This window comes from Paroedura picta, chromosome 5, assembly GCF_049243985.1.
Source record: "Paroedura picta isolate Pp20150507F chromosome 5, Ppicta_v3.0, whole genome shotgun sequence".
Classification (NCBI taxonomy): Eukaryota; Metazoa; Chordata; class Lepidosauria; order Squamata; family Gekkonidae; genus Paroedura; species Paroedura picta.
Genome location: NC_135373.1, coordinates 50,501,694 through 50,519,629, shown reverse-complemented (window position 1 = coordinate 50,519,629; position 17,936 = coordinate 50,501,694).

The window sequence follows — 17,936 nt, the reverse complement described above, 5'->3', positions numbered from 1 at the left end:
GGAAAAAAGTAATGGACTTATAGAGAACTGATGTGCTACATTAAAGTTCACAGCCAATGATGCTGAAGGACTGAATGGAACTTGTTGTATAATTTGGTTCATATGTACAGCCGATTCAAACCAGAGCTGAACAGATTGCAACTGAGGCCTGTATAATTAGTCCTACAGCAGTAAGGAAATCTCAGCTCAAGAGTATGAGCTGGTAATATAACTATTCAGACTGAAAACTTAGAAAAACTGTTATTAAAGATTTTGACATAACATAAAAGAGATACTAGAAAGAAAAAGGCAGGAAAAAAGAGAAGGAAAAACTGCATAACGAAAAAGAAAAGTCTTCCAATTTTATCTATGACAAATATAAATCAAATTACATATCAGTTACATTGTGATTATATTAAAGTAAAAATTAAGTCCCTCTTTTTTCTCTAAACTCATATTTTTCCTCTTGCCCCTCAGTACCGTACACCATCTGTTCATTTTTTTTCCACATCACACAAAATGTCTATTGATTTCCAATTAAAAACAAATACAGATGTTGTCTTTTCTCAAAGAAGTAAGTTTGGTCATCTTTGCCAATTCCATCATATTTATCAACCATTCTTCTGTTGTGGGTAATATCAAACATTTCCATTTTTGAGCATAAAACAGTCTCTCTACTATAGTCATATATACAAACAAAGTTCTATGTCTTTTTTCAAGTTTATCTGCTTTAAACTTTTCTGATAGTTGTACATAGAAACACCATTGACAGATGTAGCCTTCTGTAATCAGATCTTTTCTTGTCTTCATTTTACAATCCCCCTGAGAGAAACTGAATGTATTGTGATATGTTAACCACTTATCTTTAAATATCATCTCTCGCCTGTAGAACACTTGTGTTGAGCTCCAAGGTGTTTTCAGATATAATCTAAGCTTATATTTATTCCATATTTTCAAAATGGCATGTCTAACAAAAATATTTTAAACTCTATATTAATTTTAGTTTTAGCAAACCATGTAAAACCATGGCACCCATATCTCAAATCGTGTCCTTTTAAATGGAATAATTTTCTATTCTTCAAAATAACCCAATATAACCAGATTAGACAATCCATGAAATATAATTTCAAATCAGGTAAATCCATTCCACATCTTTGTGTCTTGTAGTACCTTCAGGTTTGGGTTTTTCCCTTGCCATACAAAACAAGGTAATTTTTTCTGCCATTGTTTGGATGGTACGTCAGAAATCAAAACAGATTGTCTGAAACAATGCATAGGCATTTCTTTTGGTGTCCAGATCTCCATTCTACCCTGAAACTCTCTGGATGACCTTGGCTTAGTCATTTACCTCTCCAACTACCTAACATCATAAAACTGTAAGGATAAATGGAGGAGAAGAACGTATGCTTCTCTCAGCAATTTGGAAGAAGTGTAGGATTAAAAAAATACAAATAGGTTTAGATGACCTAATCTGTGTATAGCAAAGACCTGAATTAAGCTTTTAGAAAGCTAGCTCAAGTTCTGTTTCATAGATAATGACTCATGCAAGTATTGTATTTGCTGTAGGCAATTCTAAAGACACGTTTGAGCAAAGCTGAAGAAGGAGAACGTACCAAAGGAAAGCTGAATTTCCCAAGAAAAAATCAACCTTTTGTTAATGCTTGCCACCACGTAGGTTATTTTTGTAGACATTCCTATATTTCTTTACAAAACTGAATGGCTGGGAAGAGTGGGTGGGGGGGCAAGCAGATGTCAAAATTGTCTGACAACGTACATTCCATTCTTCCAGAATCACAAAAATTCTGCTTGTATGATAGTTAAAAGATAGTTTAGTCACATTTATTGCCAGAGGAAAATATGTAGATTAGTTAATTGTATCTCCCCCCCCCCCACAGCATTCTTGATTACATTACCTTTGATCCTTTTTGGTGTATACTGTATATGAGATCTGCTCTTATTTCACAATGCATTAGAAACATGCAAATTCAAGCTACAGGCTAGACATATCTGAATATAATATAAACAAGAGCAAACCAACTTAATTGCCCCTCTTGTATTGTATTCAGATTTCAGTATTCAGTTTATTGATCAGCCATAGGCCATTTCAATTAGATGTAAAATACACACAATCAGGATTTGAGGATAAGACACATGGAATAATAAGAAGCGAAAAAGTGTGAACATTATCAAATACATCCCTACATGGTAATATAAATTACTCACATAAAATATATAGTATATCTTTGACATAATTATGCAGTTTGGATCTTATCTTTCTGTCAGCAAGGGCAAACAATGCAACTCTGTTGGTGACATAGGTATTGTCCTATAGTAGAAAAATCAGACTTTTGGAAAGACCTGAGGTAGTAGGAAGTATTCTTTTAATAAAATTACCTCACGGTTCATCATAAAAACATTTTGCAAAAAAAAAATTGCATTTGGCTGCCCTACTAGGCTCCACGTACAATTTGTGGCTACTGACTGTATAATTCTTATAGAGTCGGGTTTTGAGATAGCTGTGGTAGGAGGGAAAAAAGACAATTATAAAGCTCAGGTCAGTGATCCAAAAAGTGATGTACACCAATGTATCACCTTTATGTCTAAAGGGAGTGCCCATTGGGAAACAAATGTTTCCATCATCATAGGATATGTGGATTGCAACTTCTCAACATATTGTGATCGGCTCCAGCTCTCCATGGTAGCCATTTAATTTTTGTTTCCTATGTCAGTCATTTTGGGATGGTGCTGCTTCCTGTCCTCAACATTCCAGAAATGCTCAGGGGATCAGTGCGATCAGGAGTCTTTAGTTTAGGCAAAAGTTTACCAGAAAGCAATGATATAATTTCTTACTGTTACTCACAAAGACAAATCACTGAACAAATGCCTATTACACACACACACACACACAGCATACTGCAGAGAATGTGAGCAGTCAGATCTTTCAGCTTGACCTATCCAATGTTCTTTTTACCCTGGTGTATTTATTCTACAGCTACAGTCAAGAAATGCGGTTTTTCTTAATTGGGGTGGGAACATTACTTGGGACATGTGGGGGGGGGGTGATGTCCAAAGGTTATTTTTTTTAATTACACAATTGTTCTATTGCAATCTCTTCCCGACATTCTAGACTGCACAGGCAGTGCATAGTTGGTTATGAGCTATTTTCTAGGCTTTCTACCTTGTCACCTCTTTGTTGTTTTAGTAGTGTACTAGGAGAGCACTTTCACAGTCTAGATGTTCCCAGGAGTGATGGCAGCTGGTTACCAGGCTGTTTTCTGAGGAACCCTTGCTCTAACAGAGTTTCACGGAAAGGAAAGACAACCTCCCCACACTGTACAGTAATAATAATAAAACATGAATGAAACAATCTACATTTGAAAGCAAATTAAGCAGGCCATTAATATAAATGTGCTAATAAAAACAACCAATTGAAGCACAGCAGGGCATATAAGCATGTTAAAAGAGCAGGCTAAAATAGAATGAATAAAAGAGCCTTCAGGCCATCTTTGCCTATTTTGCCTGCCTGACTCCTGAAGCAGAGTCAGCTATAGATATGCTACTGAAAAATAACCGGGAACAAATTTTGGATTGTCATGTTAATGTTGGCTGTCCTTCTAAGCTGAAATTCCTGAAACCCTGCTGTTTCCAGATTCCGCCTTCTCTTTTCTCTACATCGTAAAATTGGTCTTTGCCTATAATTACCTATTAAAAGATTTGGGATGAGATGAATCTGAAGTATTTTGGCCTGGACAGGTTAAGCAAATACTCAAAGCACAGGTGTCCATATGGTATAATGTAACAGTCCTGTGAATGAACTCCTGGAGGGATATGTGGTATGTTTTCTTACTCTGATTTTACCTCTGAAAGATGCCAAGCTATACCAAGCAGTGAAAGATTAACTTTGGATGCTGATTGTGAGCCTCCTACTGAAAGCATAGATCAGGTTCCATATTTTGACACTGATATGCAGTCTGTCAAACACTGCTATTTCCCAGCAGGATTGACAGGTTTGCATTCAACAGAACACTTTTAACATGCTTAAAAATTGTTCCTATCTATATCCTTAATGTTGTATTGTCTTACTTGTCCTGGCCAATGGCTAGCTACAATAAACTTGACTGACGAGGAATATTTTTGAATAACTCTTCTATGGAGATAATGGAGGTTGGGGAGAGATTTTTTTCTTAACTAAATCCTTGTTCCATTCCTCCCCCTCATCTCCAAAACCCAACCAAATGTTCATTCTTTACAAAATCTTCTCAGTTTTTCTACTTCATGGAACACTCACCATGGGTCTTGGTTGCAGGCTTGTGGGGTGGGGGTCAAGGCAACGTGGCTATGTTGGGGCTCCTCTGGCCAGCAGCATGGTCTCTAAGTGGCTGGGAGGGCATCTGCAACTGTACAGCCTGATGTGGCCAGTGGGTGGTGGACCTCAGGGAAGGACTTGTCTCTCAGGACCAACCACTAGGCCTCAGTTAGCATTGTGGCTTTTTCATGGTGGAAACTCCCTCTCCAGCCCTTTAAAGGCTACAGCTGATTGCCAAGCCTGGCAGAAAAGGCAGCAGAACAGCGGATCCAGTCTAGAAGGAACAGTGGACCTGACAGTAGCAGTGGCAGCAAGATCACCAAGCCCGGCAGCTTGGTGGCAGCAAGTGGGCCCTCTGGCGAAAGTAATGTCGTCACCATGAAGAAGGCTGCATAGGGAGCACAGAGACAACCATTAGACAGGCTATCTGTAATGGGATGCAGGCACTAGAGAATTGGAGTTCTCTGACTCGAAATGTTACCCCAGGGCACTGAAACTGAATACTAACATTGTATAAATCTGCAAGTATTAATTGTATAAATACTATGCTTACAGTTTTTTTTTCTCCAGTTAAATAACACTAGAGGTGTTTCTAAAATAATGATGTGGATTAAGCCCTGTGCTTGGAGCAACTTTATTAATATGTCTGTTATAATAAATGAAAAGAGAAAGACAACAGAAGATTTCCTTTAAAAAATTCATCAGTTGGAAGAGAAACATAAATAAATGATAGAAACTAATAAATGATGGAAATTACTAGACCAAAGGCATTTTCTTCTTATTGAAAGATAATTCATATACAGTATGCATGTGAAGCAGTTAGGGTTTTGGAGGTCATGAAATAATGGTATTGGGGGGGGAAGCTATAATGCATATAAATCTTAGATTATGTATTAGCAGAGGAGCAAAGAGAGAGATTACCATAATCCGAACAATAAGATTCAGGAAAAGCAAAATTGATTAAATAATTCAATAATTCACTTTTTGTATGATTTTCACTTCTTCACTTCTTGTATATACACCTAATTGTCATGACATAAAGAAAAGTGAAGTATTTTTAAATACACTTGGTTTCCTGTAAGTGACTAGTGAAGTGAGAAATATGTTTAATATAACTATAATACAAGGAGGTCAATCAAATTGCATGTTCTTTGAAAATTAATAAAACCACCTGGATTGACAGTTGTCTTGCAGAATTTGACCTATGAACAAATTTGTTCAGTGGTCAAACTTACCCTACATTGACAACACCTTATTCACAAATTTCTTTGTTAAACCAAGACAATATTTGTAGTGAGTAGACTAGGAACAATCGTGTGTGTGTGTGTGTGTTGAAGGCAAAAAATGTAATTAATTTATTTGATGACCAGCAATACAAAAGCAGATCAATGTAATTAATTTTTGTGAGTTAGATGAAAGGTTGATCAGGGCAGAGTCTGCACTTACTTTGGTTATTACATTGTCAATCCTGTTGAATTCAGAGTGATTTGAACTCGAGTCTTCCTCTCCCCCCCCCCATTGAAACAGGAAAGTGTTCTGTACATGGTTAGGGTAGTTCAGAAGTGGGGGAGGCAAATGGAGACTCTTTCTTTGTTTTCTTGAAGGGGGGGAGAGGATCCAAGAAGTCAGAGGAGGGAGGAAAAAATCCTTTCTTTTCTTGAAGGGTGGGGGAAGAGGATAGAAGAAGGCAGAAACAAAATCCAAGACCCACAGAAGTTGAGAGAAATTAGGGGCTTCTCCTTTAAGACAGGCTTGTCACATGACCACCTGTGGCCAATCATGGGTTCCCTACCATGGAGGAGAGCCCAGATTTAAAACAATGTGATTTTAAAATATATTGAGCATTAAAAGCACTCCAAGATATCGCACAATAAAGGTAGGGTCACTTGCTGCAGAAAGAAAATTTAAATCGCCCCAAATCAAAACGGAAATCGCACTCTGTGTAGAGGGCAGGGACTGAATTGACCTGGGGTTGGAATAAAAGCTCCATGCAGTTTACACCCAGGTTATGGTGTTGTAAGCAGAAAAAGCAAATGAGCCAGTTTCAGGTAAACATTTTCAACTTGCATTAATTCTATGTACAATAAACAGCTGGGTGGAGTCCATGGTATTATACCCCTCTGAGGTCCCTCTGATTCTCAAACCCGGCGTTCCTGGGTTCTTCCCCCAACTTTTGAGGAATTCACTAACCTGTTACCTTACTGTTAGAAACCCCATATCCTCTCGCCAACCCATTCTCTCCTTCTCAGTCATTCACAACATACCTTTTATCTGCCTCCCATCTTCAGCTATATTTATTATTTCATTTATATCCCATCTTTTTTCACAGTGGGGACCAAAGCAGCTCACGTTAATCACTCCTTTTTATCCATGCAATAACCTTGTGAGATAGGTTAGACTGAAAGCGCATGACTGGTCCAAAATCACACTGAGTTTTTACAGCAAGATGAAGATTTAGACCTGGGTCTCACAGGCCCTTATTGTAAGCTCTACACACTGGCTTCCATGGAGTGGTTGCTGCTGTTGAACAAAGCAAGCAGACAGGGCTAATTCAGTCAAGCTAGTTGGGTTGCTGCCAGGCAAAAGGTTGCCATCATCCAAGTGAAACCTGAAAATATCCCAGAGTTACAACTGAATTCCAGACAATAGAAACCTGTTGATTTGGAGAAATAATTGCTTTAGAGGGCAGATTCTATAGTATTATATTCAACCAAAGTCTCTCTCCTCCCCAAAACTCTATCCCAAAATCTCCAGGAATTTTCTTAGAGCTTGAGCTAGCAACCCTAGCCAGGTCTTGCACCAAAGTGTTCTCCTTCAAAGGCCCAAAGAGGACTGGAAAGAGTCCTACCCCCTCCCTTTTCACTGACAGTAACTGATGGCTGGGATACTATGGTTGCCTAGCAACAACCACTAAGGGAACTCATCGCTTAAAGCTGCAGGTACTCCTTTTATCATTTTTGAATTTTTAAAAAGCTACCCAGTGTATTATTTCGAATTTCACATTTTCCTGAAAACCTGGGGCCATTTTCAGGACTGTAGAATGATTTGTCTTGCCTGTTCACAATTCCAGTCACCAAATTTAATTATCATAAATATACTGACTTCTCTATTAGAATATAAGACTACTCGGAAATCTCAGACTTTCAGAAGAAATCCTCAATATTAAGTAACATGCTCCGATATCTCAGATTTTCTTCTTTAACTGACAATTTAAAAGAGAATATGCTAGGCATTTGCTTCAAGCAGCACATTAAAAAGCTTGTGCAAAAAACAAAAACAAAAACATGGAAAATCTTCCAAAGCAGAAAAGCATACCTTGAAGGTTTTTCTGTAGTATATTATTTAACTCTATAATGGTCAGACTAAGAGCATAAAATGTAATTGAAATATGTTAGCCAATAACTCTGGTTGTAGCTTTAAAAGAACTTATAATTTCAAAGATCAATTGGTCCCATAGTGATGGTTCTTCTGCAGGAAAGATTATGCAACAACTTTTACCAGCCACAAATACACCTGTGGGTCACTTTAAATGTAGAAATTGTTCATCCTGATGGAAAACAGTATGAATTAAGAATTTTACAAATTGTACCTCTAAGGAGTTGCATCTTATATTAAATGCTCATGCAATCAACTATATATAGCAAAAATCTCAAGGTGCTTGAAAACACATACTTGAGAACATAAAAATAACATCTGTCTTAGGTGAACAGGAACACATCTGGCTTCACATTTTATTGAATGTAATCATAAAGCCATAGACATTGTCTTCTGGGCTACCCAAAAAGTACCAAGCCAAAATGCCGTGGCATACCAAGGGCAGGCCACATGTGTGTTTTCTGCTCTGAATGCAGCTTGAGGAAGGTCCTTGAAGGAGGGCCTCTGAAGCCAGCATCGTGTTGTGTCCAGCCAAGCATCTTTTCTTTTCAAAACACAGTTCCGGCTGTAGCCACTATTACCCATATAGGATGTTTCCTGGTAATAATCAGACTAGTAATAAATGTATTGTTCCAATCATTCAGACCATACAAATTGATAGCTAAATGCCCCTGACATAGGGAAAATGTTCCTTGTGGCAATGCAGACATCTTTGCTCCCAAAACAATGACTTCATGTGATCTCTGGTGGTGGACAAGGATCTGAGAGCAATTTTGATAGATTCCCAAGAGACAGGGGTAGTCAAACTGCGGCCCTCCAGATGTCCATGGACTACAATTCCCAGGAGCCCCCTGCCAGCATTCGCTGGCAGGGGGCTCCTGGGAATTGTAGTCCATGGACATCTGGAGGGCCGCAGTTTGACTACCCCTGAGATAGACAATGGATGTGATTGCTTTACCTGAGGTGAACTATAAATGGTTAAATAAGTTTTGGTGACCCTTTAATTACTGGATGGGAAAGCTATCAACTATTACTAAATTAAGGTAAGTGGATGCTGGGGAAGTGAAATCAGAAAATTAATGAGATTAGTTGCATGTTCCTGGGAACATATTGTCCTAAATTATGCCTATCCCTGGGGTGGAGGAAGTCATCAGTGAGTCAGCCATTCTTTCCCACAAGTAATAAAATATGTGTCTTGGTCTCTCTATGTAGGATAACTCCACCAGCACCATCACTACTACCTGTCCTGTGTATGGAATTGTCAGGGCTCCCATCTTACCTTATCAGACATGAGGCCTTGCTGTGTGCACTTCTGGAAGAATAGCCACTTGCTAACTACCAGCCTTTGGTTGAAGGTGGAAATATGTATGAAGAATAATTGACTATCTTCCCCCTCCCTGTCTGGTCTCAGTCAAGGGGGTGGGGGACTGTTAAAGCAGTCAACTTTCACAGAAAAAATGCATTTCTTCACACAGTCTTCTTTTCTTCCTGTATATAAGATCTACAATGAAAAAAAGTGAAATAATATTTCAATCAGGTAAGCAGAGCAACAACGGAATTTGTGGTTAGATAGAAAGTTATTGTGTCTTTCTGTCAAGAGCGCAGAAGATAGCACATTAAATCTAGCCAGTGAAAACATGTGACAATAGCTTGGAAGAGTTAATATTGATAGATAGTATGCATTGTGCTGTGGAATCTTTAAAACTAAGCTGAATAATAGGGGAGAATGCCAACTTGTGCTTTAGCTAACATTTCTTGAAATTCAATATCTTTTGTTCAGTCTTCGACTGCTAAATTATCCTTACATAGCACCATGGATTTTTTTTAAGTATAGGAAAGTCCAAAGTGGTCAATTTTTCATCTGTTGTTCTATGCCAAGTTAGAATATAAAGATCAATCATTAGGCTATAAAGAAAATTGTTCTAATCACAGATGAACAAAGTGAGATTCTAAATATAAGTTTGCCAGTCAGGTGAAGTTTATAACTGACAATTTCTAACCTGAAGGCCATAGACAGGATGCATAGTCACTTTAAGGATTGAATGAAATTTGAATTGAATGAATAGGAGTAGCCACTTGCACTCAAAGCATAGCCATGTATAAAAGCTGATTGGTAATCTTAATAGTAAATCATTGGAGTGTCATTAGAATATACTGCACTCCTGTCCTGTTTTGGCCTTAACTAGGATTGATTCAATATGCAATTTCAAAAATAATTTGTCATAGAAAATAACTGTCAGATATGTACATGGCTGAACTTGTTCAATTTTATATTATCCTATCACCCAGCTATTTCATTTTCAGAACAGTGTCTAATTAAAGCCCCTAAAGCCCTCTTTAGTCCTACCATTAATGAAATAATTGCCATATAATCTTAAAATTGTTGACATTCTTTCACTATCCAATTCAAGAGCATGAGCATCCTATGCCTAAAAAATGTAGTTGCATCACTTAAACACAAGTCTGTGAGGTCATTCCACGTGCCTAACCTCAACCATGGTGTTATCCCTCTTTCAGGAGCTTTTCTAGTCTCAGAGCAAGAGTAAAAAAGAGAGTATAAATTACCTCCCAATTAAGGATGACCCATGAAGAAAACCATGACCCCAGACAAACATGGAGGTTGGTTCATGAGCCAACCTGGTTGGGATCAGTTTGTGAGCTATTTAAAGTTTAAACTCCTGCTTCCTGCTCTCAACTGCTTTACATGGGGAGTGGAATGCCCAGGGTTGAATAGCTCAAAGCTATTTAAACCAAACAGCTGAGGGACTATTAACGCACTCCCAAATAAGAATGAATCATAAAACAAACCACGAACCCATGTGAACATGGAGGTTGGTTCACGAACCAACTCGGTTCATGAGCCATTTAAATTCAGCTGATTTTCATGAACTGTTTCCCATCAATCTTAATTTGCATGAAAATTCATGAAAGTGTGTAGCAGTTCTTCAGTATGCAAATATTACTTCACAAACCAACCAAAATTAATTATGAACTTTAGTTCGTCAACCAGTTCATGCAGCCTTTAGATTTAGAATCTCACTTTGTTGTCTCTTTGGGCAACAAAACTACCTCCTTATTTAGCCTTGCTTGGTACCTGAGACCAAGCAAGAAAGGATATAGGTGAATCTATTTGTCAGATAATCCTCTTAAAAATTAGAGCCTCTTGTGGCGCAGAGTGGTAAGGCAGCAGTCATGCAGTCTGAAAGCTCTGCCCATGATGCTGGGGGTTCGATCCCAGCAGCCGGTTTAGGGTTGACTCAGCCTTCCATCCTTCCGAAGTCGGTAAAATGAGTACCCAGCTTGCTGGGGGGTAAACGGTAATGACTGGGAAAGGCACTGGCAAACCACCCCATATTGAGTCTGCCATGAAAACGCTAGAGGGCGTCACCCCAAGGGTCAGACATGACTCGGTGCTTGCACAGGGGATACCTTTTACCTCTTAAAATAGATGTCACAGAGTAGGATAGGAAAAGGAATCTGAAACACAAAAACAAACTGGGTGCATATTAATGAATTTATCGTTATGATGCACATTACATTGGTTTACATTTAGATAGCAGTCTTGAATCTGGGGATTCATATAGGCCCATTATGCACAGCCGCTGAAACGGCGATTTCGGGCCACATGGAAAACGCGAAGGGGGAAGACGCGAAGCACACCGGTTATGCACGGGACGAGGTGCGACGGCGGCAAAACCCAGAGTAACCGATTATGCACGCGGCGATCCCGGCGCTGCTTCTGGTTGTGCCCCGGTCACCCAGAAGCTGCGCTTTCTTCCGCGTTTTGCTAACGCGGCTTTTTCGGCGGCATGCACCAAAGCTGTGGCCAGTTGCAGCTGGCTCCGTGCATTATCGGTGATTTTAGACGCCGTCATTCCACCCCGAATGTGCGTTATTCCCCCCGTGTATAATGGGTTGATAAGATACAATCTGGAATCCACAAGAACATTAAGTAACCAGGGGTCTTGGGACTGTGATTAGTCTCTTCAAAAAGCATATACATCACACAGGTACTTTCCCCACTGAAATACATTACCAAACAATCTCCTTTTTACAACAGGTGAAATGTAGGTTTTTATGGACACCACCAAGGACTAAAGAGGTAAACCTAGTATTTATTGGGACTGAGTTAAGCAATTGTCTGCTGAAATTGTATTGCTTAGAATAATTAACCTTGTTCTCCTTACTCTTAGTGATAGATACTGACATTCACTTTGAAAAGGGATATTATGCAGTGAGCATTCGAGGGTGAAAAATTACCTGTAAAAGAGGATTACTGCAACTGGCAATGAAAGAGAAGGAAATGGTTTAAGTTGATAACCTATGAATCAGCTGACACACCTTCTGAATGCTGTTTTTTTCATCCTTTTATTCCATTTTATGGCTCTTAACCCCATGGAGACTTTCCCCTCCCATGCTGTCTGCGGCCTTTGAAAGAAATACAGGATGGAATTTAGCAGATCTTGCTTTCCCATTATAGAATAAAATTGACTCTTTGTCCTTGAATTAATAACCAATTCTTACACAGGGATTCAAAGAGATTGTTGGGGGATACAAGGTTGGCACACCTAATACTACAAGCCCTAAGGATAAAACCTACTAGGGTGTAACCACAAAACCCCTCCTAGTCTGTCAGTTTCTGGAAATTGTGGCTATGCACAAGTTAATCAGTCTGCATGGGAGAAGAAGCAAAGCAGCAATCCATCCCTGCTATAGTACAAAGAACTTAAGAGGTAAGAATCAAAATCTAGGTTTCACAAGGAACTTACTGATTAGCATAGCTACATAATCAAAGCTACTGCTTCTCTGCCCTTGTCAGAGAGGATTACCCAACCAGCACAAGGGAAAATGCACCCTAGCTCAAATATTAGTACCATAGCAATGGTGTCCCTCATTTTTCTATTGTTGTGACAAAATATGGCAAGTCTCATTATCACCCACATCCCCCCTTGCCAGCCAGCATATAATAGTCAAGTGACACTCTCCTGCCTCAAGGGCACTTCCTCATCAATTCCTGAGTTTGGTCAGCCACAAGAAGACAAATTGGAATGATTACTGGTACTATTTTTCTTTGATCAGAAAATCCTTAAAATATGACAAAAATTGTCACTGATAATCTATCACAGAGCCCCACTTCATACAAGAGGCTTGAAGTTTGATAGGCTATCTGGTGGGTTGATGGATATTGGATTTTTCTAATGCACAAAGACAGTGTAGCTTAAATGCAGATCTCCTAAACCCCCTTCATCAAATAAGGCATCATCAAATAGAGCTGGAGGGATTCTCTGAAAACATTACTTCTTTTCTTCTCTTCTCTTTGCTGTTTTATTTTAAAACTTACTTTTCTTTTTTCTCACTCTTTGGGTTTCTGTGGGTATGTAGGGAGGCTGTGGGGGTGGTTGTGATTTTTAATTGTATTTCTTCTCTGGGTTTGCTTTTAAAAATCTGCAATTATGTTTTGGTTTGCTTTAGTTTGTTACTGTTTTGAATTACAACTCAGTGGTTCAATTTCTTGATTTTTTGGACTTCCTGTGGATGTGGGGGAAACTAGGAGACCATCATTTACTTTACTTTTAAATTTTGGGTTCGTTGGCTCTGGTGGTTTCCTCCTGGTTGCTTTCGGTTTAGTGCTGTGTTTGTGGATTGTGTTTTCTTTTTGTGGACTGGTGCCTCTTTCATGTGTTTTCATCGAGCTGTCCACTGTGACCCCAAAATCTTTTCCCTCTCGGCCTCAGCAATTTGAAGTTTTTTTCCCTTTTTTTCCCTAATGTGCATTTGTCACATTGTCGCCCCCTCTTCCAATTTGTGGAGGTCCTCTTGCAACGCTTCACAATCAGCCTTGGTTTTCACCATCCTGAATAATTTTGTGTCATAAAGAAACTTGGCCAGTACACTACTCACCCCTAGTTTCAGATCATTTATGAATAAATGAAATCATTCCAGCCTCAATGCCAATCCTTGTGGAACTCCAGTGCTTACTTCCCTTCATTGTGAGAGCTGTCCATTTATTTCCACTCTTTGCTTTGTCATTTAACCAGTTTTTAACCACAAGAGAACTGGTCTTAGAATCATAGAGTTGGAAGGGACCTTCAGGGTCACCTAGTCCAACTCCCAGCACAATGCAGGAACTTATCCCGTGACTGCAAAGTTTACTCAGGAGTAAATTTACTCAGTTACAATATTCCCTTCAACTCAGACTCCCCTATACTTCATGTTTACTTAATTGTAAGTGGAGTAAGCACAAGTATCACAGTTATTTACAGCAAAACCTACATTGTGAGCTAAAAGAAGAATGTTCTCCCATCTACTCTCATTAACCTTCTTTCCTGGTTCATCTCATTTAGTGTGTTTTACATTGCTCCTTTTGTAGTTTGGATGCTGTCAAGTCTTACTGCAGGCTGTTTTTGCAGCCAGAATTGCTCACTGATTCCTCCTCTTTTCTCCTTCATTTTCCTTTCATTTTTGTTATTCAAGTGCAGCAACATCAGCAAGCATTTATGACCTTGCTAGTGACCTTTAGATGAGAATGTTAAGATTTATCTTGCATCAAAACAAGTTATGTCTGCACACATAATCAACAAGCCTATTGACTTGACTATTTAATCTTCTTCAGTACTGAGTCTTTTAATGTTAACTGGATTGCAGGTGAACATTCACTATCTGGCCTTTGGTCTGCCTTTTAAGAATAAACCTCATAGAGAAATTGCCCAGTTAGGAATAATACTTTGAGGAGACCCTTCCCGCCTAGGCATTTATCTCATTATTATTATTTATTATATTTTTAGACCACCCTCACGGCAAACTAGCTCAGGGCATTATACAATGTTGCATGTAAAATACAATATTTAGAATTTTTAATTAATTTAATTAAAATAATAAAATGAGTAGCAAGCAGGTTAAAAATAGCAGCAACAGTTTCATAGAGCATATATTGCAGACCAGTCAGGCTGGTCTGAGTGTAAATAGAAGGCTGGATGAATGGACAGATGGAATGGGTGGAGCCATAGATAGGTAGATGGATAACTGGCTAAATCTATGGAAAAGAAAAATGTCTGGGTCAAAGGGGCGAAATGATCATGGCAAATTGAGAGATGAAGTCAGAATTCACAAAAGGTCGAGTTGGTAAAAAGGATACTTGTCTTCCTAACATGGCAGGATTTCATAAAAATTAACACATTTGAATAAGAAACAGCTAAATTTCTCAGACTGCATCTGTCCTTCTGGGAAGGGGATGCTTGTGTACACATTCCAACTAGATGCTATCAGGCTACCAGACACATTATGTCACCCTTACCAGGTGAAAAAAAATACCTACAAGTATACCAAAACTGTCTTCTCAGAGTCTCACTCAAATGTAGTTTCAGACTTCTACTCAGGATTCTAGGACCAGAGAGCCAAGTCCCAGGCCTCTCAAGAGGCTGAGATCTTCACAGATCTCTATAGAAGAGATTTACTTTTCCAACTGGATTTGGCAGAAAAGTGCCTGAATCAAGGCCGATTTGAGTACATTTCAGCTTATCTGGGCCGAATCACATATCCCTAGAGTATATGTGAAGGAGCATCTACAAAACCAGCACCAGAATGAGGCAGAATACAACTTGTACCCTCGCCCACTGGCCAATAGCAGCCACAAACTCACCATTGACTATGACACCTCAAGAACAAATTCAAAGAAGTGACAAATGAAAGTATGGTGTGGCACTGAGAATCACACTGTTGCATGACAAGTTGGCCACTATTCTGCTTGAAAGGAAATAAATAACTCTTGAGGTATCCAATAAGGTATTCTATAAGGTTATAGAAAACTATAACCTATAAGGTTATAGAAAACTATAACCTTAAGTTTAAAGAAAATCAGATAATACATATTCTATGCAGAAGGTACTTCATGTGTTCAGTCTATGGACCAATTGCATGCCGACTCCAGTCATGGTAACAGTTGTCCATTTTATACTCAAGGGCTCTTACTCTGAGATGTTCAGAGCAGGCCAGATAACAGAGCAGTTCCCCTCTCCTTGTGTTTCTTCAGATAACTGCATCCACCAGTGACACCACCTAATAATTAATTAAGATTCCCTTCTGGTGGTCCTCCTTGTGCACACAGAAAGAGAAGTGCAGTACATGGTGCTCTACCAGGAGGTCCAGAGTGGCATAGAAATTAATAATAATAATAATAATAAGTAGTAGTAGTAGTAGTAGTAGTAGTAGTAGTAGTAGTAGTAGTAGTAGCAGTAGCAGTAGTAGTAGTAGTAGATTGAAAGACCCCTCCCGCTCTGTTGACTGGGAATAGTCTCTTCAACAAGGCCCATAACTTAGGTTTATTTTATTGAGAAGTACTGATTTGTGGCTATCTGGATTGGTCTATCTGTGTTGCCATGCCAGAAAGTGCTGGAATTCCACTTCTTAAAAGCAGTTTTGCTTTCCATTGGCAGCTCAGGTTGTTTTTTTGTCTTGATAGTTGCCACTTTAGTTTCCTCCTGATACACGTATATGCATAAATAGAAGTTACCTGTTGGGTATAAAATATCTCTGAAACTTATTTATCACAACTAACACAAAACTCTACTCACCTGCCTTACCCAAGATTCCCCAAGTTCAGGATGGAATCTTAAAAATTAAATCCACTATCATCATCATCATCATCATCATCATCAAGTTTAATAAGGCTAAAAAAAATAAACACATTGAGGATAACAGTGGAATATAAATAAAGTAAACAAATAAGCAAGATGGCAAGTAGGCCAAGTATTTAAAAGAGGTAAATGATAAGAAATTATTTATTTAGGGAGTTCATTATAAACAAGTAAAAATGTCAATCCTAAAGATGATTAAGGGCCTCTTGTGGCGCAGAGTGGTAAGGCAGCCGTCTGAAAGCTCTGCCCATGAGGCTGGGAGTTCAATCCCAGCAGCCGGCTCAATGTTGACTCAGCCTTCCATCCTTCCAAGGTCGGTAAAATGAGTACCCAGCTTGCTGGGGGGTAAACGGTCATGACTGGGGAAGGCACTGGCAAACCACCCCATATTGAGTCTGCCATGAAAACGCTAGAGGGCGTCACCCCAAGGGTCAGACATGACTCGGTGCTTGCACAGGGGATACCTTTACCTTTAAAGATGATTAAGACGTGGCTGCGATTTACCGTAGCTGCCGATTGATGATGTGGGAGCTGGCAGGCTGGTGCAACGATGCGTGCGTGGGAGCATGTGTGATGGCGGAGGTGCCACATGCACTGGGCACATCTTTTTGCCGTCAGCTCCTGCCAAGACAGCTTCCCACCCTCTCGCCCTTGTTTCTGTTTTTTCTATTCTTGTTCATATTTGTTTCCATCACAACGGTTTAAGTGGGGCACGAGACAAGAGCCCGGGTTTGTCAGGGTCCAGTTTGCATATTGGAGCCCTGAAGCAGGGGGTCTCCATAAGAGATCGGCTTTTGGGGGGGCAACCTACTCGGCTGGGTAGGTATGAACTCCGTGCCAGGCAAGCTGGGGGGCTGAATGAGGTGGGCGCCCATCAATCTCCCATCAAGCCACATTGGACCCTGGAGGCAAGGACCTGTCCACCCGGCTGGGTGGGAAAGAAGGTTCCAGAATATTTCCAGGGCCAAACTTGAACAGCTGAACAGCTGAAGGGGGCTCCAAGTCTCGTGCCAGGCCAACCCTCCGGCTTGGGGGTGGATTTTTGACATTAAAGCTGGAGTCGTGTTGTGCTTGCCAATATGCTACCTGCCAGTCAGTTCTTATCCACAATTTATGCTTCTGATATTCACAATCTGTAGATTTCAATATGCACATAAACCCTTGAACTAGCACCACGTAATATACAATATTCTGGAGTTTATGAAGAAATCATAGATTTTCCATTCATTTCTCTGAAACCCTGCCTGGAGATGAGGAAAGGTAGCTTTAGCCCTGTCTACCATAAAACCACACTGCTGAAAATAATATTTAAGACAAAATATTGTAATAAGAATTCATATTGGTAAAAAGCTAACAGAGCATGACTGTACCATCTTGATTATATTTCACCTTCCAAATTATGTTCATATGCCTGACCTGCAACTTTTAGTGCCAGTTGGATGTGGGTTCATTAAAACTTCAGCACATGGGACTGTTTTTAAGTGTGCTTCATTTTGCTAGAGCAGAACATTTTTGACCATAAAAAACCTATTCTTGTTCAGATTGCTTGAAAGAGTAACAGTGGCCAAGGAATGATCTGATCTGGCAGACTGAAAGGTGGCAAGAGACCAAAAACAGGTTTGCGGCATTAGAAGGAAAACAAA